General features: G+C 37.8%; 2 long non-coding RNA genes across 2 annotated transcripts; one reads left to right on the top strand and one right to left on the bottom strand.

Moving 5' to 3' along the window:
- Positions 693 to 25,130, top strand: LOC110271006. Its single transcript, XR_002360907.1, has 3 exons — positions 693 to 796; positions 17,408 to 17,412; positions 25,092 to 25,130. It is a non-coding gene; the product is annotated as an uncharacterized LOC110271006 (long non-coding RNA).
- LOC107637692 lies at positions 22,232 to 23,512 on the bottom strand. Its single transcript, XR_001619466.2, has 3 exons — positions 22,779 to 23,512; positions 22,351 to 22,411; positions 22,232 to 22,249 (listed from the first exon to the last, which is right to left on the bottom strand). It is a non-coding gene; the product is annotated as an uncharacterized LOC107637692 (long non-coding RNA).

Raw genomic sequence — 27,040 nt, forward strand, 5'->3', positions numbered from 1 at the left:
ATATTAATAAATTCAGAACGCAACATAATTATCTGAACAGAGTCAATGAGTAACTAATTAAAAATAAGGGAATAAGGAAACAAACTAAAGTAATGTCTTCAATGGAGGTAATGACTCTCAGCATCCAAAAATCCAAGCAAAAGCATAAACTATCAATGTAATGCAAATCTAAAAGTTCATATCTAAAACTGAAGTAATTCTAATGTGATGAATCTGAATGCGTGTGGATGCGTGTTGAGTCTCAGCATGTTTCCTAGGTTTAGTCTGTGTTTCTGTGCCGAAAACTGGGTCAAAATGCGGCCCGAAATCGCCCCCAGCGTATTCTGTTATTTTTTGCAGCTCGCACAGGTCACGCGTACGCGTCATCCACGCGTTCGCGTCATTCAGCAATTTTTCTTGTCACGCGTTTGCATCGTTCACGCGTTCGCGTCATTCGTGCAGGCTTCAATCCATGCGTTTACGTCAGGCAAACATTCGCGTCGCTGCAATTTCTCCATTTTGCGCGTTCACGTGAGCCATGCGCTCGCGTCAGTGTTCGCTGGTCATCTCCTTAGTTTATTGTGCTCCTTCCATTTTTGCAAGCTTCCTCTGCATTCTCTAAGCCATTCCTGCCCTATGAAGCCTGAAACACTTAACACACGGATCACGGCATCGAATGGTATAAAGGAGAATAAAAATACATAATTAAAAGATCTCTAGGAAGCAAGTTTTCAACCATGGACAATTCTTGGGAAGGAATTGTAAATACATGCAAATCATATGAATAAGTGGGTGAAGACTTGATAAAACCACTCAAGTAAACACAATATAAACACAATTTCAAGTGTTATTAAGGAGAATGATGCATGAATTAAAACTGAATTAAACTAAAAAAGGATTCAAGGTGAAAACAAATCGGAATCCACATTGAAAAATATTGTTCTTGATTCTGCAGAACAGAATGTAGGAGACAATTCTGTTTTGTCTCTTAATGAAGCAGAGAATTCTGGAATTCTCAACAATGCAGAACTTAATCATATCCAATCTGAGATCACTTTAATAAAATTCAGAGAATGGAAGTTCTTGAAGAACTATTCACATGAGTTTATTATTGGAGATCCATCTCAAGGAGTTACCACAGGATTCTCAAGTAGAAAAGGGCCGAACTCAATGATCTTGCTCTCATATCTCAAGTGAAACCCCAAAACATGAAGGAAGTCCTTGATGATCCTTCTTGGATCAAGGCAATGGAGGAAGAATTAGTCCAATTTGAAAAGAATGCGGTTTGGACTTTGGTGCCTAATCCAAATGGTAAGAAGGTAACTGGTACTAAGTGGATTTTTTAAAATAAATTGAATGAGGATAGTAATTTTAGACACAAAGCTAGACTAGTAGCTCAATGGTATGACCAAGAGGAGGGCATTGACTTTGATGAGTGGTAGATGATTATCGTTAGTTAAGAATTTTCACAAAATAATTCTGTTGATAGTATAGTTCCCAACCAACAAACAATCTTCCATCAAAGTTTAGAATGACAAATTGTCACTCTTCAAAACAAATATAAACCGAGAGTTTTAATTTCCGGGTCGTCTCCCAAGGACTAGTGATCAATGAGTGCACAATTTTGGTTGTGAAGGCAAAAGTGATTTTCAATAAAGAGATAAACAATTAAAGGAATAAAAGAACATTCAAAATTGCAAGTAATGAACTAATAAAGGAATTAAAGAACTAACTATGTAATATGAACAAGTAAGATATAAAAGGGATTGATGTATGTGTGTGTATGTGATTCAAAGCATAAATGGAATCTTGGCTTTGGATGAGCTAGGGATCCTTTCCTTGTAACTACAACTATGACAATTGTAATGGATTAATCTCACTTAGTTAACCCTTACATCAGAGAGTAGGTTAAGTGATCATAGTTGTTCTTAATCCACAAATCATAACTCACTTGCTAATTGCCTTAGCAACAAGTTAGCGTTAATAGAAACAAGAACAATTAACAATCCAAGAATTATCACTAAATGTTGGACATTCCAACTCTAGAAACCCATATGCTCATTTTACCCAAGCCAAGAGGTGGAAATTTAACCCATAATTAAAATTGACATTTCCACAAACACTTGGTGGGCATAAACACAAATTATGACAAAATTGAGAAAATGCTTGAAACTATGAGCAACAAATAATCAAAAGCAACAATAGCAACTCAACCAAGCATGTAATAATCATCAATCATCAAAATCATCAACAAGAGATCAAAATTGCAAGAATTATATATATATACATGGAAAAATTGAGAAAATGTTTGAAACTATGAGCAACAATTAATCAAAAGCAACAATAGCAACTCAACCAAGCATATAACAATCATCAATCATCAAAATCATCAACAAGAGATTAAAATTGAAAAAAGTATATATATTAACACTATGACTTTAACTACAAGAAAGAATATCAAAATTGTAACTATAAAAAGTAGTAATTAAGAGATACTTACAATAGAGGCTAGCAAAAATCCAAGATCAAAAATGGAAAATGACACTTGAAATGTAAACCCTAATAGAAACCCTAATGGTGTTGAGAGAAAATTTAAAGAAAAACTAACCTAAAGCCTCCTACTACTATCTACTCTACTCCTAATGATGTGCTATGATTCTTCAATGTTTGCCCCTTGCAATATGAGCTCTAGCAATCAGAATTGGGCCTCTAAGCCTCTCAGAATGCGAGTCACGTGCGTTTTTAATGAAGGCATGTGCAGGTACTTGTGCGTACGCACAGACATGTGTGCACGCACACATGGCCGAAATCTGAGGTTGTGCGTATGCACAAAAGGCTGTGTGCACGCACACATCGCTACTCTTCCCCTTTGTTTCTTCATGCTTCCTCCTCCTTGCATGCTCCTCTTCCATTCTCACCAAGTCATTCATACCTTATACATCTGAAATTACTCACAAATAACATCAAGGTATTGAATGGAAGGCAAATAGAATAAAATTGACTAAATTGAGCACAAAAGATCATGTTTTCATAATCAAGCATAATTAAGGAGGAAAACTCAAAAGCATGCTATTTAAGAGAATAAGTGTAGGTTTGCATGATGAAATCCACTCAATTCTAACAAAAAATATCGTAAAATATGGATTCATCAATTCTCCCACACTTAAACACTAGCATGTCCTCATGCTAATCACAATCAAAGGAGATAAATGAAAGGGCAAACAATTTATTTAGCGTACTACCTATATGCATGCATCTATCTTAGATATTACCTACTAATATCTACTCTACTGAAATTTGGTAGAAAAAAACCATGAAATTTCAATCAATCCCAAGAAAGCCTTAGGGCCAAGGCAAAGAGCCAATGCACTATGATCAATGTGCAAAGAATTGAATTGAGATTTTCAAAACTAACAAACAACTTGCGAGAAGATACAATATAAGAAACAAGAACATAGAATTGAGCTATCGAACCCCTCACCAGATGTGTATTCACTCTATTCGCTCAGTGTTTAGGGTTTAATTACTTAATTCTCCTTTAATCATGTTTTTCAAAGATTTTCAAGTCATCTAACAATCAACTAGTATTTGATGTATGAAAACAAATATCATGAGTTCTTTGTAGGGCTGTAATGGTGCTAGGGTGAAGGTAAAATTAATATAGTTAAGTGGACTTAGTGAATTACATCTTTGATTAGCTTAAGTGTCCACTTAATTCTATACCATCCTATATACACATAACAAAACAACCTAACTACCCATTTATCTCCTATCTCACGTCCACTCATGCATTTTCTTTCCAAAATATAAACATATGCATCCTTTTATTTAGCTTTTTTATTTCATATGCTATTATGCACAAGATTTTATTTTTTTTAATTACAAAATCAAAATTTTCTTGTTTTTGTCAACAACAAGAGATGCATATGTCTTGAACAATGGATGCATGAGTAATTACCCATTTTCCAAATTTTGACAATGAATATCCTATGTAACTTCATCACCAATGTTTTCCAACAATTTTTCCTCACACTTTCAGTAACACACACACACCCCACCCAAGCTAATCAAAGAAGAAATCGAAGGATATCAATGATTTTTCACTTTAGGGAGAATAATGTGCTTAGAATCAAAACAAAAGGGATTTAAAGGCTCAAAAAGGGGTTACAAAGGTGGATTTAAGGGTTGGCCATATTGGTTAGTGAGTTCAATATCAAAAATGGCCTCAATCATACTAAATGCATTCAAACACCAAACATAGGACATAAAGATTCACGCAAATCTAAGAACACAATATAAAAGGAATATAACACACAAGAACAAACTTTATGGTTGGAAATGTACAACCATCTATTAGAGCTTAGATCTCACAAGATATGTTATTCTAGCTCTTTTTCTATGTTCTATGAAAAGGATACTTCAAGCAAGTTGAAAAATAAATTTTCAATTCAATCAATGGCATGCCCTAAGAAAGATTTCATGAAAATTTTTTGTTGTTTTACCAAACTATGCAACATGCAAATATTTACTACCATAAAACTATAAGCACTAAAATATATACAAATAAACTAAACAAAGTGCAATAAGAACAAAATTACCAAAAATGAAGAAAGAGACTCAAAGGTATTGCAAACTGTCTAAGAAAATAATTTTTACCCCCTCAAAGTTGCAGATCCTCCCCCACACTTAGTTAATGCACGGTCCTCCGTGCATGCTCATAATCCGGGAGAATGATAACTTGGGGGCTCCACCTTCAACTAGTGGTCACTGACATGGGTTGATGACTTCCATCATCCTCCTCTCCAACTAACTCTGATAAAGCTTTGGGAGTTGGGCCGGGATCTCTTCCTTGTAGTCTTGCCGCTATCCATTCGAAACGCTTGTGCTCAAGTCGCTCCATGTCGTGGATATCATGCAATATGTCTTGGAAGAGGTCCGGAAGAGACCGGAGAAACGGTAGAGGAGTTGATGAAGTTGGTGGATTTGATGATGGTGTTGTAGGTGCTTTCCTCTTGGAGGGTGTCTTCTTTTTCGATCCATCCAAATCTCTGTGTGGAATGAATTGGTTGCCTCTTGGTATCTTGAACATAACATCCGTCGGTTGCCTCTCTACCCCCGCTACTATAGCTAGACGCATCACCATCGATGGAAAAGCAATGTTGATCTTTTTCTTTTCAATGAGTTTCCAAATCGATGTGCGGATCAAAGAAAAAATGGCTATTTTCTTTCCTTCCAAAATAGACCAAATTAGCAAAGTAGATTTAAGTCAGACATAGGTAGCATGGGTGCTAGGAATTATATAGTTGGCCATAATTTGATGCCAAATACGTGCCTCGGCATTCAAATTGGAATAAGCAATACTAGCGGGAACAGATTTTCCTCCCTTGCTATATTCCCAGGATGCACCAGGACGGCCAATCTTCTTAAGAATAGGGGCCAAGGACATCCTCCCCTTGAACACATCCGCTTTGATCTTTGAATAATCGTCCTTCGCAGGCGGAATGTGGGGAATCTTCAGAAGAGCATCTAAAGTCTTGTTGGAAGTGTCCAACATCTTCTCTCGGAGGAATACTGACTCCGCTTCCCAAGCTTGATAGTTAGCATAGAATTCCCGCACCATGGATTTATTAACTTCAATGGGGTCTTGCTCAAGAAATCCCCAATGAAGCGAGGCAATCTTTTCGTGGATGATCGCCTTATATTTGTTTGGAACCTTCAGTGTCCTCTCCCAACGGATTGTTCTTTTCTCAATTGCTTCATATTGGGAGTCGGCTCTTCGGTTAACCAAAATACTTGGTCTCTCACTTTGGTAATCCATGAACGAAGTATTAGGAGGGCGAGTTGTTGGTTGCACAACCGGTGATGTGACCGGTGCTTTACCTTTCTTACACATCCTAAAAGGGGAATTAAAAACAAAAGATTTCAAGATCATATGGCAACAATAAAACAAGATCAATGAGGAAGCACAAATAAAGTGAAGAAAAATTTAAATACTTAATTGGAAGCTTTCAAAATAGTGTGATTTGAGATGAAACAATGTGTGTATCCGAATGTGCACGCGGTTGGAACACACACACCGGCCGGTTGACACGGCAATCACACTAGTAAAACAATCAAAGTTCAATGCTTTGCAATCAAGTGTTTAAGTTGCAAGCATGGAGAATTAAGATCCAAGAAAACTTAAACAAGCACAAAATGACTTAATTAAATTCTTTAAGGCAATGGTTATTGGGGTTGTGGACATGAAGGTTCATTAATAAAAAGGGAGGACAACAACAATAACCATTTAAGCAAAGTGAAATGTCATTGGTTCATCTTGAAGGTGTGAGAATCACATAAACAATGTGCTTTAGTTAATGCAAAAGTTGTTTGATCAAGACTCAAAGAATGAACACTTGTAATGTGATTACTCAATTCAATTGCTAAGATGAACAATGAAAAATTTGAATTCAATTAAGATCAATGCATTCACAACAAGTCACCCATTAACAAAGGAATAAAAAAAATCATATAAGACATGGGTTTTTGGAACTTCAAGTTCAATAAACAAGGGAATGCATTGGTAATGTCAAGTTGATCATCATCAAAAATCATATTTGAAGTTGCACAAATCATAGAATATGCCAAACAAGAGATAAGTTGAGAGCATATGATGACCATCTCATATGAATCAAACAAAAGTTGACTTAGGCATTTCATCAAACAATTAATGTGCATTGTGCAAACTTGTGAAATTTAAGCTCAATTTCAATCAAAAGCAACCCAACAACTCATAATTTAAACACTTGCAATACAAAGATAATTAAAGAAAGCAATAAACTCAATCTAATTAACATGAAAAGAAAATAAAAACAAATTCAAAAATCATGAAAAGAAAATAACAACCTGAAAATCAAAGGATAGGGAAAGCAAGATGAAAAGATGAAACAATGAAACATGTTATAGCCACTGCGAGTTCACGGCGGTTAGCTTTGCCGGAGACACACCGGAGTTCCACAAAGGTGAAGAAGACCTCCGGTGGTAAAGAAAGAAAAGAAAAAGAGAAGAAATAAAGGAAGAAGAAAGAGATAAGAGAGAGAAAGAAGGGTGGCGGTGGCTGACGGCAGCAGAATGCCGGTGGCAGGGTCGCCAGAAAGAGCCTGGGCGGAGTGGCGCAGTAGCAAGGCAGAAGAAGAGAGAAAGAAACTGTTGCACAACAGGGTGTTTTCCCTGTTTAACGCCCAGGTCGAGGTTTGTGCATGCGCACACAGGTCCGTGCGCACGCACAAGAAGCGAAAGAGAGGGAGATGCGGATGCACATAGCATGCGAGTGCTCCTAGCAGAAGGCGTGTATTGAGGTATGCAGACGCACCCCTCTTTGCGCTCGCACATAGGCCTGAAAAGGGTTTTTTTTTTTTTTACTTGGAGAAGGGTCATGTGTGTGTGCGCACATAGGTCTGTACGCACGCACAGAGGCAAAAAGTTGGAGGGGTTCATGCGCACAGGCTGTGCTAGCACTCCCAACAGAAGGGGTGCAAGCTGGTGTGCGGATGCACAAGCCTGTGCGCTCGCACAGAGTGTGCAAAAAGAGGCATGTGTGCACGCGCACAAGCAGGTGTGCACGCACAGAGCGAAGAAAAACAGGGGACCACCCACGCACAAGCCGTGCGGGTGCAGCGATCAGAGGGCACAAACATGGTGTGCGCGTGTACAGGTTGGTGCGCACGCACAGGATGCAGAAAATAGAGGTTTTGTGCGAACGCACGATGCCCTGTTTTTGCAAAATTTTTTCTCAAAAACTCTAAGGTACTCAACCTTAGCTCAATCAAAATTTCAACCCAAACATACAAACCTTCAAATATTCATGACCCATAAGCAAATTGACCTATCTAACTAAAAGATTAAACCAATCCTAAGCTAATCAACATGACAAAAAGTAATTAAGTCAAAGAACTATAAACAAAAAGAGAAGGGTTAGGACAATGTTACCATGGTGGGGTGTCTCACACCTAACACTTTGGTTTAAAGTCCTAAGTTGGACTTGCATGAATTTATTGATCAACCTTTGGAACCTCTCTAAAGAGGAAAATCTCCAACTCCTTGGCATGCTTGGATTGTGTATGGTAAGGTTTCACCCTATGACCATTGATTTTGAATGTAGTTTCATTGATAGGGTGAACCCCATAGGGCTTGACATCCACCACTTTGAATGGGCCATCCCACCTAGATCTCAGCTTCCCGGGCATCAACCGCAACCTTGAGTTGTACACATGCACCTCATCACCTATCTTAAAGCTCTTCCTCCTAATATTTTGGTCATGGAATGTCTTGGCCTTTTCCTTATAAAACTGAGAATTCTCATATGCTTCTAGCCTAAGACATTCTAACTCCTCCAATTGGAGCTTACGTTCCATTCCCGCTCCCTTTAAATCCAGATTGCAATGCTTCACCGCCTAATATGCCTTGTGTTGGATTTCAATTGGAAGATGACAAGGCTTTCCAAAGATAATACGGAATGGGCTCATTCCAATTGGGGTCTTGTAGGTAGTCCTATATGCCCATAATGCATCTTCCAATCTGGAACTCCAATCCTTTCTTTGTGGGTTGACCACTTTCTCCAAGATTCTTTTGATCTCCCTGTTGGATACTTCCGCTTACCCATTGGTTTGGGGGTGATATACTGTGAAAACTTTGTGAAGAACCTCATACTTTTTCATCAACGCCTCAATTTTCCTGTTGCAGAAATGGGTTCCTTGGTCGCTCACGATTGCTCGTAGCAACCCAAATCTACGAATGATATTGTTTCTTAAAAATGAAGCAATGGTATTAGCGTCATCACAACGGGTAGGAATTGCTTCCACTCATTTTGAGACGTAATCCATGGCTTGCAAAATGTAAATAAACCCATTAGAATTTGGAAATGGCTCCATGAAATCTATGCCCCAAACATAAAAAATTTCACAAAAAATATCGGTTGTTGGGGCATTTCATCTCATTGTGAGCTATTTCCAGATTTTTGGCATTGATGACAAGATTTGCAAAATTGGTTGGCATCCCTAAATAAAGTGGACCACCAGAATCCACAGTCTAGCACCTTCCTAGCCGTTCGCCACGGGCCAAAATGACCTCCACTCTCAGATGAATGGCAAAATTGAAGGATAGACTGAAACTCAGATTCCGGTACACACTTCCTAATTACTTGGTCCACCCCACACCTCCATAGATGTGGGTCATCCCAAAGGTAATACTTAACATCACTCTTTAATTTATCCTTTTGATACTTCAAAAATTGTGGGGGAAAAATGTGAGCGACCAAATAATTAGCAATCGGGGCAAACCAAGGGGCACTTTGGGATATTGTTTGCAAGGTGTCTAAGGGGAATGAGTCATTGATAGGAGTAGGGTGCAAGGTCAAATGTTCAAGCCGACTCAAATGGTTCGCCACCAAATTTTGGGACCCACTTCTATTCTTGATCTCCAGGTCAAATTCTTGCAAGAGCAATATCCACCTAATTAGCCTATGCTTTGACTCTTTTTTCTTCAGCAAATATTTCAAAGCGGCATGGTCTGAATACACCACTACTTTAGAGCCTAGCAAATAAGGTCAAAACTTATCTAGTGCAAAAACAATTGCTAAAAGCTCTTTTTTGGTAGTGGTGTATTTCGACTGGGCCGAATCTAAGGTTTTTGAAGCATATGCTATAGTGTAAGGAGAGTTACCATCACACTGTGCTAGCACGGAACCTACGGCGTGATTTGAGGCATCGCACATGATCTCAAAAGGTTCGTTCCAATATGGACCTCGCACAATAGGGGTTGTGGTCAACGCGTCGTTCAATTTGTCAAAAGCCTTTTTTCAATCCTCATCGAAATGGAATTCCACGTCCTTTTGAAGTAGGCGGTAGAGGGGAAAGGCAACTTTACTAAAATCCTTGATGAAATGACAGTAAAAACCTGCATGACCAAGAAAGGAACGGATCTCCCTCACTGAGGAGGGGAAGGTAAACTCGAAATGACATCAATCTTAGCTGGGTCTACGGAAATTCCGTCCCTAGATACAATATGACCCAATACTATGCCTTACTTCACCATAAAGTGACATTTTTCAAAGTTCAATACAAGGTTGGTATTGGTACACCGTTCTAGTACCCTAGCTAAGTTACCTAACCAATCATCAAAAGAACTACCATAAACACTAAAATCGTCCATGAATACTTTCATGCAATTCTCTAAAAGATCCGAGAAAATGCTTGTCATGCACCTTTGGAACGTTGCCGGTGCATTGCATAAGCCAAACGACATTCTTTTATATGCAAACATTCCAAAGGGACAAGTGAAGGTAGTTTTCTCCTTATCTTTAGGGCTATATGAATTTATAAGTATTCAGTATATCCATCCAAGAAGCAGTAATGAGATTTACTCGCCAAGCGATCCAATATTTGATCAATAAACGGCAACGGGTAATGGTCCTTCCGCGTTGCTTGATTCCGCTGGCGGTAATCAATGCACACCCTACAGGCATTTTGAATTCGGGTTGCAACAAACTCTCCACTTTTTGTTTTCACCATGGTTACCCCGGATTTCTTTGGAACCACTTGGACCGGGCTCACCCACTCACTGTCTGAGATGGGATAGATGATGTCCGCTTCCAAGAGGCGGGTTACTTCTTTCATGACTACATCAAGGATTGTGGGGTTTAACCGTCTTTGCGGTTGATGGATTGGCTTAGCACCTCTTCCAAGAAAATTCTATGAAGGCACACTTGAGGGCTTATTCCTACGATGTCACTTAGGCTCCATCCAATCGCCTTCTTGTACTTCCGGATAACCTCAAGGAGTTGTTGTTCCTCTTGATTGGAAAGATCGGTTGCAACTATCACCGAGAATTTATGTTCCTCATCATGGAATGCATATTTAACATGAGGTGGAAGAGGCTTCAAATCTTTCCTTGCTTCTTGGTGTGGTAGTCTATCCTCTTGGTCATGAGGGATTAGTGAGGTACTTTCATCATCATCATCATCAAATTCTCTCACTCTTGAGCTCCCTTCAACAATTAAACCTTCTTGGAGCTCATGTTGGATGTTTACTATGAGTTTTCCCTTTTCTCCATCTTCAACGGAGTTCTCTTCCCCATCAATCAATTCATCATTAGGCTCCTCCTTGGCAAGAGTGGGTTGAGGGTCTATCTTCTCAAGTAGCTCGCCTCTTTTTGGAATTATAGCATCGATGCTAGACTTGATGGTTGATGGAGGTGGCAAGGGTGGACCACTAGGTGTCACAAGTTGTGGAGGAGTAAGGTTGTTAGAGGTAGAGGGAAGTGTTAAATGGGACAAGACCTCGGCGAGAGTTGCCATGCAATTGTCTTGTTTTCTTTGAAATTCCTGTTGTTCTTGAATGAAGGCTTGAAGATTGTTCCTCTCATGAGGAAGGTTGAATTGAATCGGATGATGGTGAAGGTTAGGTTGCTCCAAGTATGCTGATCGGTAGGGTAAATGAAGAGGATTTGGTGGTGGGAATGGCAAAGGGACTTGAGAATATAGTGGTTGTGTCTCATGTAGAGGATATGGAGCATGAACATATGGAGGGAAAAATTGTAATAATGGTGTGTTCCACTAGGTATGAGAGGTTGATAGGCATTAGGATCATAGGGTCCATGCGAAGGTCCTTGTTGCCAAGATTTGCTTGCTTGTGACCCTCCCTCAATTTGGCCTCCCATACTTTGATGCGACCCGATGTTAGTATTGTAATCCCCTACAACATGATAACAACCAAACTCCAAACCAAAAGGGTGATAGCTCATGGTGAAAAGAAAAGATAAGACTCGATAATATTAACAAAAGTAATGAACAAATGAATATATATCCTAACTATCTCTATTTACCTAGGACTAAACAATTAAAAACATTAGTTACCACTACTAGTTAGATAGAGGCGCCATCTACCAATTAGTGTCGGGTAACAAACAAAAAATCAAGTATTCACACTATTCATATATTCACAACAACCAAAACTATAGCACTCATTGCACTTAGGTCCCCGGCAACGGCGTCAAAAATGAGGTAGATGATTATCGTTGGTTAAGAATTTTCACAAAATAATTCCGTTGATAGTATAGTTCCCAATCAACAAACAATCCTCCATCAAAGTTTAGAAGGAAAAATTGTCACTTTTCAAAACAAATGTAAACCGGGAGTTTTAATTCCCGGGTCGTCTCCCAAGGACTAGTGATCAATGAGTGCACAATTTTGGTTGTGAAGGCAAAAGGGATTTTCAATGAAGAGATAAACGATTAAAAGAATAAAAGAACATTCAAAATTGCAAGTAATAAACTAATAAAGGAATTAAAGAATTAGCTATGTAATATGAACAAGTAAGATATAAAAGTAATTGATGTATGTGTGTGTATGTGATTCAAAGCATAAATGGAATCTTGGCTTGGAATGAGCTAGGGATCCTTTCCTTGTTGTAACCACAACTATGACAATTGTAATGGATTAATCTCACTTAGTTAACCCTTACATCGGAGAGTAGGTTAAGTGAGCATAGTTGTTCTTAATCCACAGATCCTAACTCACTTGCTAATTGCTTTAACAACAAGTTAGCGTTAGCGGAAACAAGAACAATTAATAATCCAAGAATTATCACTAAATGTTGGACATTCCAACTCTAGGAATCCATATGGTCATTTTACCCAAGCCAAGAGGTGGAAATTTAACCCATAACCAAAATTGACATTTTCACAAATACTTGGTGGGCATAAACACAAATCATGACAAAATTGAGAAAATGCTTGAAACTATGAGCAACAAATGATCAAAAGCAACAATAGCAACTCGACCAAACAATAGAGGCTAGCAAAAATCCAAGATAAAAAATGGAAAATGACACTTGAAATGTAAACCCTAATAGAAACCCTAATGGTGTTGAGAGAAAACTTAAAGAAAAACTAACCTAAAGCATCCTACTACTATCTACTCTACTCCTAATGATATGCTATGATTCTTCAATGTTTGCCCCTTGCAATATGAGCTCTAGCAATCAGAATTGGGCCTTCAAGCCTCTCAGAACGCAAGTCACGTGCGTTTTGAATGAAGGCATATGTAGGTACTTGTGCGTAAGCACAGACGTGTGCGCACGCTGGCGATCGGGTTTCTGTCAGTAAAAAAATTTTATAAAAATAATCGCGTTGCAAGTATAGCTTCTAAACTAACAGAGAATCATTTCGTACAAAAATTTGGTTGTCACAAGTAACAAAACCCAATAAAATTTATAACCGAAGTATTTAAACCTCGGGTCGTTTTCTCAAGGAATTGCAGGGAAGTATGATTTATTATTGGTTATGGGAAAAGTATCGTTGGGTTTTTGAAATAAGGAACAAGAAAAGTAAATTGCAAGAAATTAAATTAATAAAAATAAGAAAACTCTTAGCAAGGTGTGAGAACTGGAAATCCCATCCTAGTTATCCTTATCAGGTGTGATGAGAATTGTTATTGCTCCCACTTAGTTAACCCTTACTAAATAAAGGAAAGTCAAATGGACTAATTAACATGATTCCTCAAGTCCTAGTCAACTCCTGTGGAAAGACTAGCTTTAGAAGGATCTAAATCAATCAGCAGTTTCCAATTCTCAATCAACTGCTGAGTTTGACAACTCAAGTGTCACCAATTGCTCAACCAAAGCCAAAAGGGGAAAATCTAAATTGTTTATATCATAAATAGAAGGAAACAATCTTAAATCTGAAATACCTCGAATTGTATTGAATCAAATTAAACATAAGAATCCATAAGCCAATTTGGCAAAATAAACAACTAAAGTAATTCAATGAATAAAAGTAGAAGAGAACATAAAGTAAAGGAATATTGAACCTAGAATGAAGAATCAATCCTAAAATTAAGAGAAATACTAAATCCTAATTCCTAAGAGAGTGGAGAGAGCATCTCTCTCTATAGAAACTACATCTAAAACCTAAAATTGTGAATTATGAATGTTGTATGAATTGTTGCTAATGAATGAATGCATTCTCCCACTTTATAGCCTCTAATATGTGTTTTATGGGCCAAAAACTGGGTCAAAAACAGCCCAGAAATTGCCCCCAGCGATTTCTGGTACGTACAGGTCGTTGCAAAGTCACGCGGAAGCGTCGTCCACGCGTTAGCTTGGATTGGGTTTTTGCCAGGTCACGCGTCCGCGTGATCCATGCGTGCGCGTCACCTGGCTTCGGGGAAGCTATGACAAATTATATATCGTTGCGAAGCCCTGGATGCTAGCTTTCCAACGCAACTAAAACCGCGTCATTTGGACCTCTGTAGCTCAAGTTATGGTCGATTTAGTACCAGAAGATCAGGCTGGACAGCTTTAGCAGTTCCTTCATTTTCTTGTATTCCTTCCACTTTTTTATGCTTATTTTCCATCCTCTAAGCCATTCCTACCCTGTAATTTCTGAAAACACTTAACACACATATCAAGGCATTGAATGGTAACAAGAGAGGATTAAACATAGCAAATTTAAGACCAAAGAAACATGTTTTCAATCATAGCACAAAACCAGGAAGGAAAACGTACAACATGCGATTTCTATGAATAAGTGTGAGAATAGTGGATAAAATCCACTCAATTAAGCACAAGATAAACCATAAAATAGTGGTTTATCAACCTCCCCACACTTAAATATTAGCATGTCCTCATGCTAAACTCAAGAGAAGCTATAAAGGTGAAGAGGAATGGTAGATAAGTATGAAATGCAACCTATCTATATGAATGCAACTAAATGCAGAATGCCTTTTTTTCTACTTGGTCAAAAGTAAATAAATCTTTCAAGAACAAATATGAACTGGATTTCACTAATTCAAATCATAAAATAAAGTACAAGTAAACTTGCAAAAGAAAGTAGCTCGTGAAAGCCTGGAACAAAGAATCGAGCATCGAACCCTCACTGGAAGTGTATACACTCTAATCGCTCAGGTGTTTGAGGTTCGATTCTCTCAATTCTCTACTAATCTTGCTTTCTAAGGCTTGCTCTTCTTCTACCAATCAACAAAATTTTAATACACAGATACACATATCAAGAGGTCTTTAAGGGTTGTAATGGAGTTAGGGTCAAGGTAGGATTGTATTTGGCCAAGTGGACTAAAATCTGAATCCTTAATTAACTTAAACTTTCCACCAAACTTTAGACAATCCATGTAATCATAATACAACATCTAACTATCCATTAACCATGTTTTCCACATATTCATGCATCCTAATTTCGAGTACAGTACATATGCATTGCTTTCACCATTTACTTTAGGGCATTTTGTCCCCTTTTACTTATTTGCTCTTTTTCTTATCTTTTCTCTTTTACTTCTCTCTTTATTTTTTTTATTTTTATTTTTATTTCTTTTTTATTTCTTTTTTTATTATTTTTTATTATTTTTTTTGTTTTTCTCAATGCATATGATTAAATTATTGAATGCATGAATATGTCCTAAATATTTCTTTCACATTTTCAAAAAATTCTAACATACTCAATTCTCAAACCAAATGTTTCCAAACCCGATTTTTCCACACTTAATTCGTGAGCACTCTCACTAGTCTAAGCTAACCAAGGATTCAAATTAAAGACATTATTGTTTTTCGCTTAGAGTTAATGATGTGCTAAAGTAAAGAACAAAGGGGGTAAAATAGGCTCAAATTGGTTTGCAAAGGATAATGAAAGGTTAAGGCCATATGGGTATGTAAGCTTAGTGAAACAAAGGCCTCAATCATATAAGTGCATGCATACATCAAACAATGGAAATATAGAATTAAGCAAGACAAAGATCACAATTTTAGAGAGAAAAACACACACCAAAATAAAATATTGGTTGATAAGATGCAACCAATCAATTAGGCTAAAAAATCTCACAGGTTTTGTGTGTTCGAGCTCTAAACCATATTCCAATATAATATTTCTTCAAACAAGTTTAATAAAAAGTTTTAATTTAAATTAGTGAAATACTCTAAAACGTTTCTTGAAAAAGAAAATATTACTTTAACCAAGTGGTGGTAAAATATGCACAAAATCAAACAAACATGTAATCAAACATGCAAATGCAACAACTAACAAATTAACATTGGTGTTGAAAAAGGAAGGTACTAACCCACGGAGATCGGTATCGACCTCCCCACACTTAAAGATTGCACCGTCCTCGGTGCATGCTAAGATGTGCAAGTGGACGGGCTGCTACAACTGATGCTATTCTGCTATTCTGCTCCAACTAATACTTTTCTCTAAAGATTGTGCTGATGGACTTGTTTGTCTCCCCATTTAGAAGCTTTCCCTTTCTCTTTCTCGGTGGCTAGCCTGAAAGAAGAGGAAAAAGAAGAAAAAGTAACCCAAAAATAAATATAAGAAAATAAATAAAGTCTGGGTGGGTTAATACCAAATAATGAAGGTTTCAATTACATGGTAGCTACAACATGTAAGTGAGAAAATAGTAAAAGCAAATCGCATATCAATAGTGCAAAAGTTGCAACAATGGGGAAGAGAGTGTGGATAATGAAAGACAATATAAGCTCATGTCAATGCAAAAGGAATACCGGTATTATAAAAATTAACATTGACTTATGATTAATAACATCCAACAGTTTAAAACAAGTCACGAAGTACCAAAATAATTCAAGACGCACAGTTGAATAAGAAAATTTAACACCAATAGAAAAATAATAAATTTAGAAAAGAAAATAAAAATATGCACAAAATTAAAATGCAATGAATGAAAGTATGCAAATAAATTAAGTAAAAATAGAATGAAAGTGAAGAAAGATGAGAAGTTAAAGAGATGAAGAAGAAGAAAGTAAGAAAGGAGAAAGAAATAAGTATAAAGGAGAGAAGAAAGAAGTAAGAATTTAGAAACGGGGAGCGACGCGTACGCCTGCATCACGCAGACGCGTGAAAACAGAACTAGACATGCGACGCGTAAGCATCGCCCACGCGTACGCGTGGCTAGCCATAAAGGGAACATGACGCGCACGTGTCAGGGACGCGTACACGTGGGTGATTTTGTGCCTTGGGCACAGTGCCCGCACCAGGCCAGCACAACTTTCGGCCTGACACCTCTTTATGACGATTTGTAGGGTCACGCGTACGCGTGGGTGACGCACACGCGTGGGAGGCTAATTTTTCAAATGACGTGAACGCGTCAGGGACGCGTTTGCATGGGCGTGGTTGTGCCTAAAGCTCACCTCCAGCCACGCTCCCGCGTGACTCTCTGTAAGGTTTAGCGTCGCATGTGACGCGTGCGCGTGGGACGCGCTTTTTTTTATGCAGAATGCAAAATGCAGAATGCAGATGAATATGCAGGAATTATGAATGAACACTAATAAAAATAAAATAAAATAAAAATAAGCAATAAATAAATTAAAATAAAACTAAGACTGAAAAAGAACGATCATACCATGGTGGGTTGTCTCCCACCTAGCACTTTTAGTTAAAGTCCTTAAGTTGGACATTTGGTGAGTCCCTTGTTATGGTGGCTTGTGCTTGAACTCATCCAGGAATCTCCACTAATGTTTGTACTTCCAGTAACCTCCGGGGTCCCAAATTAGATGCATAAAGTCTTCAAGCAAGTTGAAGCAAGTGACAAGGCCCCAAGAGTGTTGATTGTTGGAATGAATTCCAAGATCCCAAACCTTGCTTTTACACCCGTCTTCTTGTTGATCATCATGATTCCATCCAGGTGGCACGCAATTTAAATTCTCACTGAGAAATCCAAACAGCTTCCTAGACCCATTCAATTGAGAATTATACCAACCCTTATACTTCAATTTGGAGCATGCAACCATATTAAACCTTGCATGACATTTCCTACCACTAACCATCTCCCTCTTACTCTTAATGTCACAAAGAGCTCTAAGTTGCCCATCTGTCTCAAGCAAAGCATATTCAAGTGAGCTAATTAAGCTTAGAGATGAGAGATTTACCCACTTGAATGAAGGGATGGATGGTGATGGCTTTGGGGAAGAGGTCTCCAACAGCTTTGGCAAGGTGATTTCTAGCTCCATTCCCTTGAGTTCTTCCTTGACAACTTCCACCTCTTTGCAAGCTTCTTCAATATCAACCTCTTCCTCTTGGTAGCTTTCTTCCAATTCGATCTCTTCTTCATTGTTCACCAAGGGCATGGGAGGTTGTGCTTATTCTTCTTTAATCTCCATGTCAAGTCCAATGGGAGAGGATTCAAATGTAGATAAGAATTCATCAATGATTGAATCCATCTCTTGATCATCCCCTTCAAAGTCTTCAACCATGATATGCCTTGGAGGTCGTACACCCTCCTAAACAATAAATTCAAACTCCTTAGAAGGGGCTCTATGACTGGGCTTTCCCATGGACGTTCCGCATCTCCTAAGTCTTCGACCACTTCTTCCTCTTCAGTAATTCCGGCTTCCTCCAGTTGTTCTAGTACAAAATCAAACTCCTCCTTGATGTCTTCCACTTCATGACAATTTTTCTCAAGGGTCTCTACTATCTCTACTTTTTGGGTCTCCTCTTGCTTCTCTTGAAATATGGCTGCGTGAAGCCGATCCATTGTGTCCCTAAAACGATCCGTTCTCTTTTGCTCCATGTCAACAGCATAATTGGTATCATCTTGCTCTTGGATTGGTGGGCATGGATGTTCTTCCATAGAGGGTGGTGGTGCACCAGAGCTTGAGGGCTGAGTATTTGAGGTAGAGGATTGGTCCATGCGGGATATAAGAGCTTGAAGAGTAGAGGTGAGACTAGTGATAGAGGCAAGTGTGGTATGAAGCTCTATTTGCCCTTGGTGAATAACACCAAGGGTGTTGTCATCCAGTGGAGGTTGAGGTGGATAAGAGTTAGGGTCATATAGAGGTGAATGGTTGTAGGTGGCTTGTGAGTATGGTGGTTCAAAGCTATGTTGAGGAGGTGGTTCATTGGCATATGATGGAGCTTGCTGGTAACTACAAGGGGGTCCACCATATCTATCATCTTGGTACACACCTTGGAATAGCTCTTGACCATAGTAAATTGGTGGAGGTTGGTTGTCACGAAAGGGTCCACCATGACTATTGTCTTGGCATGAATTGTAAGATGGTCGTTGTCCATGGTACCTTGGAAGGTGTTGTTGCCAAAATGGTTGATTAGATCCTCGTGGCTCCTTCCATCTTTGATTGTTTTGACCTTGATGCATGTTCTTGTTATAGTTTCCATTCCTTACAACAACATTGGAACCAAACTTGAAGCCAGAGGGGTGAGAACTCATAGTAACTAATGAAAATTAAAAACAAAAATAAAAACAAATAAACAAGCAAAATAAAATATTTACAATGACCAATAATAAGGCACACGTTTGTAATTCCCTGGCAACGGCGTCATTTTGACGATCGAGTTTCTGTCAGTAAAGAAATTTTATAAAAATAATCGCGTTACAAGTATAGCTTCTAAACCAACAGAGAATCCTTTCGTACAAAAATTTGGTTGTCACAAGTAACAAAACCCAATAAAATTTATAACCAAAGTATTTAAACCTTGGGTCGCCTTCTCAAGGAATTGCAGGGAAGTATGATTTATTATTGGTTATGGAAAAAGTATCGTTGGGTTTTGGAAATAAGGAACAAGAAAAGTAAATTGCAAGAAATTAAATTAATAAAAATAAGAAAACTCTTAGCAAGGTGTGAGAACTGGAAATCCCATCCTAGTTAACCTTATCAGGTGTGATAAGAATTGTTATTGCTCCCACTTAGTTAACCCTTACTAAATAAAGGAAAGTCAAGTGGACTAATTAACTTGATTCCTCAAGTCCTACTCAACTCCTGTGGAAAGACTAGCTTTAGAGGGATCCAAATCAATCAACAGTTTCCAATTCTCAATCAACCACTGAGTTTGACAACTCAAGTGTCACCAATTACTCAACCAAAGCCAAAAGGGAAAAATCTAAATTGTTTATATCATAACACTACAACAAATAAGGCTTTTCGCAACGGTCAAAAACCGTTGCCGTAGATTGAAAAATCGTTCCCAAAACTTTAGGCAACGCTTTGGCAACGGTTTTTGGCCTGTGGTATATGCGGCCGTTACCAATGCTCAAAGGCAACAGTTTTTTACCTAAGACAACGGTAACAGAAAAACCATTGCCACAGTTAGTGGCATAGACAACGGTTTTGACAGAAAATTTTAAACAACGATTTTCATTCGTTACTCAATAAGCAACGGTTTCAAACCGTTCCTATTAATATGACAACGGTTTAATATCGTAACTGGATAGGCAATGGTTTTAAACTGTTGTGGTTTTATTATTCACATAGCCAACGGTTTTAAACCGTTACCGTTGGTGCCAAGTTTCGGCAATGGTTTTAAAACCATTGCCAGTTTATAGACATCTAGGACAACGATTTTAAAGCGTTACCGTTGATGTTGTTTTTTGGCAACGGTTTTGATACTATTGCCATTTAATAGTTATCTAAGATAACGATTTTAAAGCATTACCGTTGGAGTCGTATTTTGGCAACGGTTTTATTATGTGGTCATCTTTGATTTCAGTTTTTTTTAATTATTTAGTGTCAATAAATAATCTAAACTATTTGAATCTAGTCACTAAAGAAAAATAATTGAACATTTCCTATCAAATTTAACTTATAAAAATTGTTGTAAGATCTACAATATCATCTAAGTTTGAAAAAAATATAATAACAAAAGAGAGTTGAAATAGCTAAGTAGCAAATAGTCATCATGTCCACAAATATTATTTGCTAGTAAGAATAAAATACATGTGTACATTTTCAGATACTTTCTAAAAGAAACAAGACTGAAGTTCTCACTTGAACATATTCCCAAATGGCTTCTTTATCTTTAATCCCCTTCCAATTTGTGCAAATTAATGGACAAAAATCTGAATTCCTTGCCATTGTGCCCAAAAATTTGCTCAAGTTGTTTACAGCTTCATCAGTAGGACCAATTGCCTCTCCTTCAATATCTAGAGTAATTTCTTCTCTATCTTCCAACTGTCTTGCATGAATCTTCAAGCATTGTGTAGGTCCTCGTGTTTTCTTCACTGTTGTCTCTATACAAAGATACTAATTATATACCATCCCTCTTATTGATTTATAAGATATTTAATTGAAAAAAAAAAGAACAAATTAAAGTAACCTATTGAGTTAAATTTGGTCACGAAACAAAACTAAAGTAACAAATTACCAAATTCAATTAACACAATTTTTTAGAAATTTCGGCAGCATTCTAACAGTAAATAGGACATTTATGAATTTAAACAGACAGCAGAATCAACCCATATGAACTCACTAAAATCAAATCAGCACTAATCAGGATCAATTTATATGAATTTAACGGACGAAAAATGGCAATCAGCAGCAAGGATAAAGCAAGGCATGACATTAGCCATTAATAAGGATAAAGCAGCACCATACAATTTGAAACAAAACTGCAACAACCATCATTTGTCAATTAAAACAGCTCAGAAAACCATTCATTCCAAGCATCAGCAGCAACCAAAAAGTTCAACCTAAATCCACTACAAATCAGATATAACTTCCTAACCACCTATAATCCACTAAGCATGCATAACTAAACTGGCTAATCTAACAAAAACTGAACAAACTAATTAAACTAAGAAAATGTAATTAGGAAAAAAAATTGACAACTTGCAGAAGAAGCAGAAACAGAAAATGGCAAGGGGTGGGTGAACGGAGGCAGAGCAGCGTCGACATAATAAGGCAAGGGGATGGAGAATGAATGGCAATCAGCAGCAATATAAAAATTAGCATAATAAGGCCATCACCAGAAATCTGCTTAGATTTTGCTTGTAAAGTCGTATGGTACTCACGCAACAAGCATTGGTCAAGAGTTTAAAATCTACCCTCTCGTATCTGCATCAGTTAGACGGTTTACATTATAGTAAGCAGCTTTTCATATGGAAGGAAGAAAGCATAGTAATCAAGAATTTAAATGAGTTTTGACAAGAAAAAGTTAGACGGTTTACATTATAGTAAGTAGCTTCTCGTATGGAAGGAAGAAAGCATAGTAATCAAGAACTCAAATGAGTTTTGACAAGAAAAAGAAACTCACTGATCTCAGGAAAACCGTCAAGCTCAATGGCAAAGCTTCTTTAAGTCTATTTAGGGTAGAAATGCACCATGCATCATTTGTTTCACTTGCCACTCTTTCTTAATGGAAATTTAAGTAATTAGATGGAAAAAGAAACCGTAAACTGTTACCAGAAAGTTAAGCCACTCACAATAGATAGATGTTAATCAAGACTAGTTGGTACAAATAGAGTTAACGAGATAAGAGACTACAACTAAGAGCAACACTAAAGACATTTTAGTAGCAGAATAAATGAAATTCTAAGATAAAGTTGTGCTGGAGGTACTTAAATTTAATGGAAGATGTAAAGCTCACCAAAGAATCAACAATCTGTTCCATTGTGTCATGGCAAAAGCATTTATCTACAATTTCAATCCTGAAGAAAATGAAACGTAGAAAAAAGGGCTATCTTAAACTATGAATCAGAATATAAGAAACAAAGTTAGTAAAGAGAGCATCTAAACAGCTATAGGAATTTTTCATTTTCAGAGAACCAGTTTCCAAATCAAAATCAGAACAACATTAGACATGTATCTTCTCAACACACTCTTGCAGACTACAGCATACACATATCAACATGTTCTACCTTACTATCGTAAAATCAACAAGAGGCACAACCAGCCACACATTTAATCTACAACCAAAATCTATTACATATGAAGCATTCAACTATTCGTAATAATTCAGTAAACTTTTCAGGCATTCAAAGTTTAAAATATTTAATTTAATAAAATATTCCCTACCTCGATGTCACAACTCGTGAAAATCACTAAACACAGCAACTCCATCAGTGGTTCCAATACCAGCTCCCATGAAAGCAGCAGTAGTGATTCTGGGCAGCTTCAGTGCTGGTTCCCGGCGGCTGAGGACTCTGGCAACTTGCAGAACCTAGAGGCGAGGCAGAACAGAGCCGTTTTTCTCAAATCCCAAGTAGCAGCTTCCCTGTTTCCTTTTCCATTCATGTTTCTCTCCATGGCCATGGTGAAACAACGGCGGCACCCAGCGGCTCTCCATCCTCCACGTGACCTTTTCTCCTTACAGACGCGACAACGAGGCTGGCACCATCAATCAACAACGACAAATGCTCCTTGCGACTTTATGGATGGCGATGGGATTGAACGGCGGCATAGCCAGGATACAACGGCAGTGGCTCCCTTTCCCTGGCCCCTGGCTCATGCGTAGTTCTTTCTCTCCGCAACATGAAAGTGACGGAAATGGAAGCTTCTGTGACAAAAACGCACACGACGGCGACTGCAGCGGCTCAGCGACCCCTCGACGGCTCCTTCTCCTTTCTCGCACGATGATGGCGATGACGCAGTGGCGTTGCGGGGTTGGCGCGGCTTCTCTTCTTCGTCCCTCACTCTCCCTTTGCGGACTCTCTTTCTCCTTCGGGCTTGGCAACGACGGCGACGGCGGCACCTAACCCGCCGGCGCCGTCCTCTTCTCCTTCCTCCTCTCTTGTCTCTGTGTGTGTATGTGTATAAAAACCGTTGTCTAAGACCATCTAATGGAACAGTTTTAAAGTGTAGCATTTCGGCAACGGTTTTAATGCGTTTCTTTTGTACAATTCTTTAAACAACAATAAAAAACCGTTGCTTAAAGCCAAATCATGGTAACGGTTATAAAACCGTTCTTTAAAATAGTCAAAGAGAACGGTTTTAATTTGTTGCTAGAAATTGATGAAAAACTGAATTCAACAGTAACACTTTAAAAAACCGTTGTCTAAACCTATCTAAGAGAACGGTTTTAAGGCGTTGCACAATTTGGCGTTGCTAAAGGCCATATTTGTTGTAGTGTAAATAGAAGGAAACAATCTTAAATATGAAATACCTCGAATTGTATTGAATCAAATTAAACATAAGAATCCATAAGCCAACTTGGCAAAATAAACAACTAAAGTAATTCAATGAATAAAAGTATAAGAGAACATAAAGTAAAGGAATATTGAACCTAGAATGAAGAAGCAATCCTAAAATTAAGAGAAATCCTAAATCCTAATTCCTAAGAGAGAGGAGAGAGCCTCTCTCTCTAGAAACTACATCTAAAACCTAAAATTGTGAATTATGAATGTTGTATGAATTGTTGCTAATGAATGAATGCCTTCCCCCACTTTATAACCTCTAATCTGTGTTTTCTGGGCCGAAAACTGGGTCAAAAACAGCCCAGAAATCGCTTCTCCAGCGATTTCTGGTACGTACAGGTCGCTGCAAAGTCACGCGGAAGCGTCATCCACGCGTGCGCATCACCTGGCTTCGGAGCAGCTATGGCAAATTATCTATCGTTGCGAAGCCCCGGATGTTAGCTTTCCAATGCAACTAGAACCGCGTCATTTAGATCTCTGTAGCTCAAGTTATGGTCTATTTAGTACCAGAAGGTCAGGTTGGACAGCTTTAGCAGTTCCTTCAGTTTCTTGTATTCCTTCTACTTTTGCATGCTTCTTTTCCATCCTTGGTGCACGAAATTGTGATCTCCAGGCTCGAACAAATCCTGGTAATGGCTCCAAAGCTTGGTGCTCTGATCTTAATTCATAATTGTCACAACTTTGATACAACTAACCAGCAAGTGCACTGGGTCTGTAGTTCTAGAAAATCCACTTTGAGTGCAGGGAGGTCAGAATCCAACAACATCAGCAGTCCTTTTTCAACCTCTGAATCTGATTTCTGCTCAAGTCCCTCAATTTCAGCCAGAAATTACCTGAAATCACAGAAAAACACACAATCTCATAGTAAAGTCCAGAAATGTGAATTTAACATAAAAACTAATGAAAATATCCCTAAAAGTAACTAGATCCTACTAAAAACATACTAAAAACAATGCCAAAAAGCGTATAAATTATCCGCTCATCAATCCTCTAAGCCATTCCTACCCTGTAATATCTAAAAACACTTAACACACATATCAAGGCATCGAATGGTAATAAAAGAGGATTAAACATAGCAAATTTAAGACCAAAGAAACATGTTTTCAATCATAGCACAAAATCAGGAAGGAAAACATACAACATGCGATTTCTATGAATAAGTGTGAGAATAGTGGATAAAATCCACTCTATTAAGCACAATATAAACCATAAAATAGTGGTTTATCACACGCATACATGGCCAAAATCTGAGGTTGTGCGTACGCACAAGAGGCTGTGCGCACGCACACATCGCTGCTCTTCTCCTTTGTTTCTTCATGCTTCTTCCTCCTTGCATGCCCCTCTTCCATTCTCACCAAGCCATTCCTACCTTATACATCTGAAATCACTCACAAACAATATCAAGGTATCGAACGGATGGCAAATGAAATAAAATTGACTAAATTGAGCACAAAAGAGCATGTTTTCATAATCAAGCTTAATTAAGGAGGAAAACTCAAAAGCACGCTATTTAAGGGAATAAGTGTAGGTTTGCATGAAGAAATCCACTCAATTCTAACAAAAAATTATCGTAAAATATGGATTCATCAATAAGTCATTTACTTCGGTTGCTAGAATGGAAGCAATAAGGTTATTGCTTGCATATGCAGCCCACAAAGGGTTTAAACTTTCCAAATGGGTGTTAAATGTGCCTTTTTGAATGAATTTATTGATAGAGAAGTATACGTAGCATAATGATGAATCCATATTTGATAGTAAATTTTGGCTTGAATTGAGTGGATTTTATCACATAAATTCATATTTATTCACTTAAATAGCATACTTTTGTGATTTCTCTCCAAATTACACCTAATTGTAAAAACATACTCTTTTGTGCTTTAATTAACCAATTTTTAATTCTTTTTTATGCCATTCGATGCCATGATCAATTTTCTTTAAGTATTTCAAGGTTAAGGTGCTTCAATGGCTTCAAAGGATCAAAGAGAATGGAGCGAAGAAGCGAATTCGGGAAGGAATTTGGATTGGAGTTGTTGTAGTCTCGAATAGGTGACAATAACTCGCGCGAGCAATTTTCTTGCATGGGCAAGCTTTTCCCATGTACGCGAGTTTCTCGCCTAATCCGCAAACCTCGTGCGAGCGACTTTCTCGCTTGAGCAAGCAAAGTCCGCGTGCGTGAAAATCTTCCACGTGCTTGGTTTAATGAAGCACGTGCATCTTCATTTTGGACTTCCAAAAGGTCCCTAATCGCTATATTCTGATGTATTTTTAATGCCAAAGGAGTGGAGGAAGAGGGAGGACACACAAACACTTACATTTTATATTTTTTAGCATGTTTTTAGGTTCGAATTCTAGAGAGAGAGGCTTTCTCCTCTCTCAAGAATTTAGGGTTTTAGTTTAATTTCTTCTATAGATTTAGATTTTGATCTTCTTTTAATTTAGTTTCATCTATCTTTTCTTGTTTAATTGCTTTATTTCTCTTAGTTTCTTTTGTTCTTTTCTCAATTTTCCTACTCTTAGTTGTATATACTTTTGTCAATTTTGATTCCACTAATGCAATTTTGATATTTTATGTTTCTTGGATGCTTGTCGATTTTTGATAATTATTTTCATGCAATTGGTATTATAGATTTTATCTCTATTCCTATTTATCATGATTTCCCTTTTATGCATGCTAGGTGTTTGATAAAATGTCTCTCCTAGTTTTTGTATAATTTTTCACACTCATGGCTTAGAATTGGGTAATTAGGTGAACTTGAGTCATAGATGTCCATTCCATATTGTGATTAGGATTGTTAGTTGGTTTGGTTTCTACTAACGCTAGTCTTTCACTAAGTTAATTGGTGAGTTGACTAGGATTTGTGGATTGAGATCAATTATGCCCTTTTGACTTATCCTCGATGTTAGGATTAACTAATTGTAATTAATTCTTCACAATTACCATGTTTGTGGTCTATGATAGGAATCCTTAATTCCCAACCCTTGCCAAGAGTACCTTTTTGCCATTTGAACTCCATTTTTGAATTACTTTCTTTGAGTTTTAATTCCTTTGCATGCTTATTTACTTTCTTGCCCTTTTAAAATTTTATTGCCAATTGCTATCTCAACCCTCACTTTCTCATAGCCAATAATTGAGCACTCTATTGT

The sequence above is a fragment of the Arachis ipaensis genome, chromosome B04 (assembly GCF_000816755.2).
Source record: "Arachis ipaensis cultivar K30076 chromosome B04, Araip1.1, whole genome shotgun sequence".
Classification (NCBI taxonomy): Eukaryota; Viridiplantae; Streptophyta; class Magnoliopsida; order Fabales; family Fabaceae; genus Arachis; species Arachis ipaensis.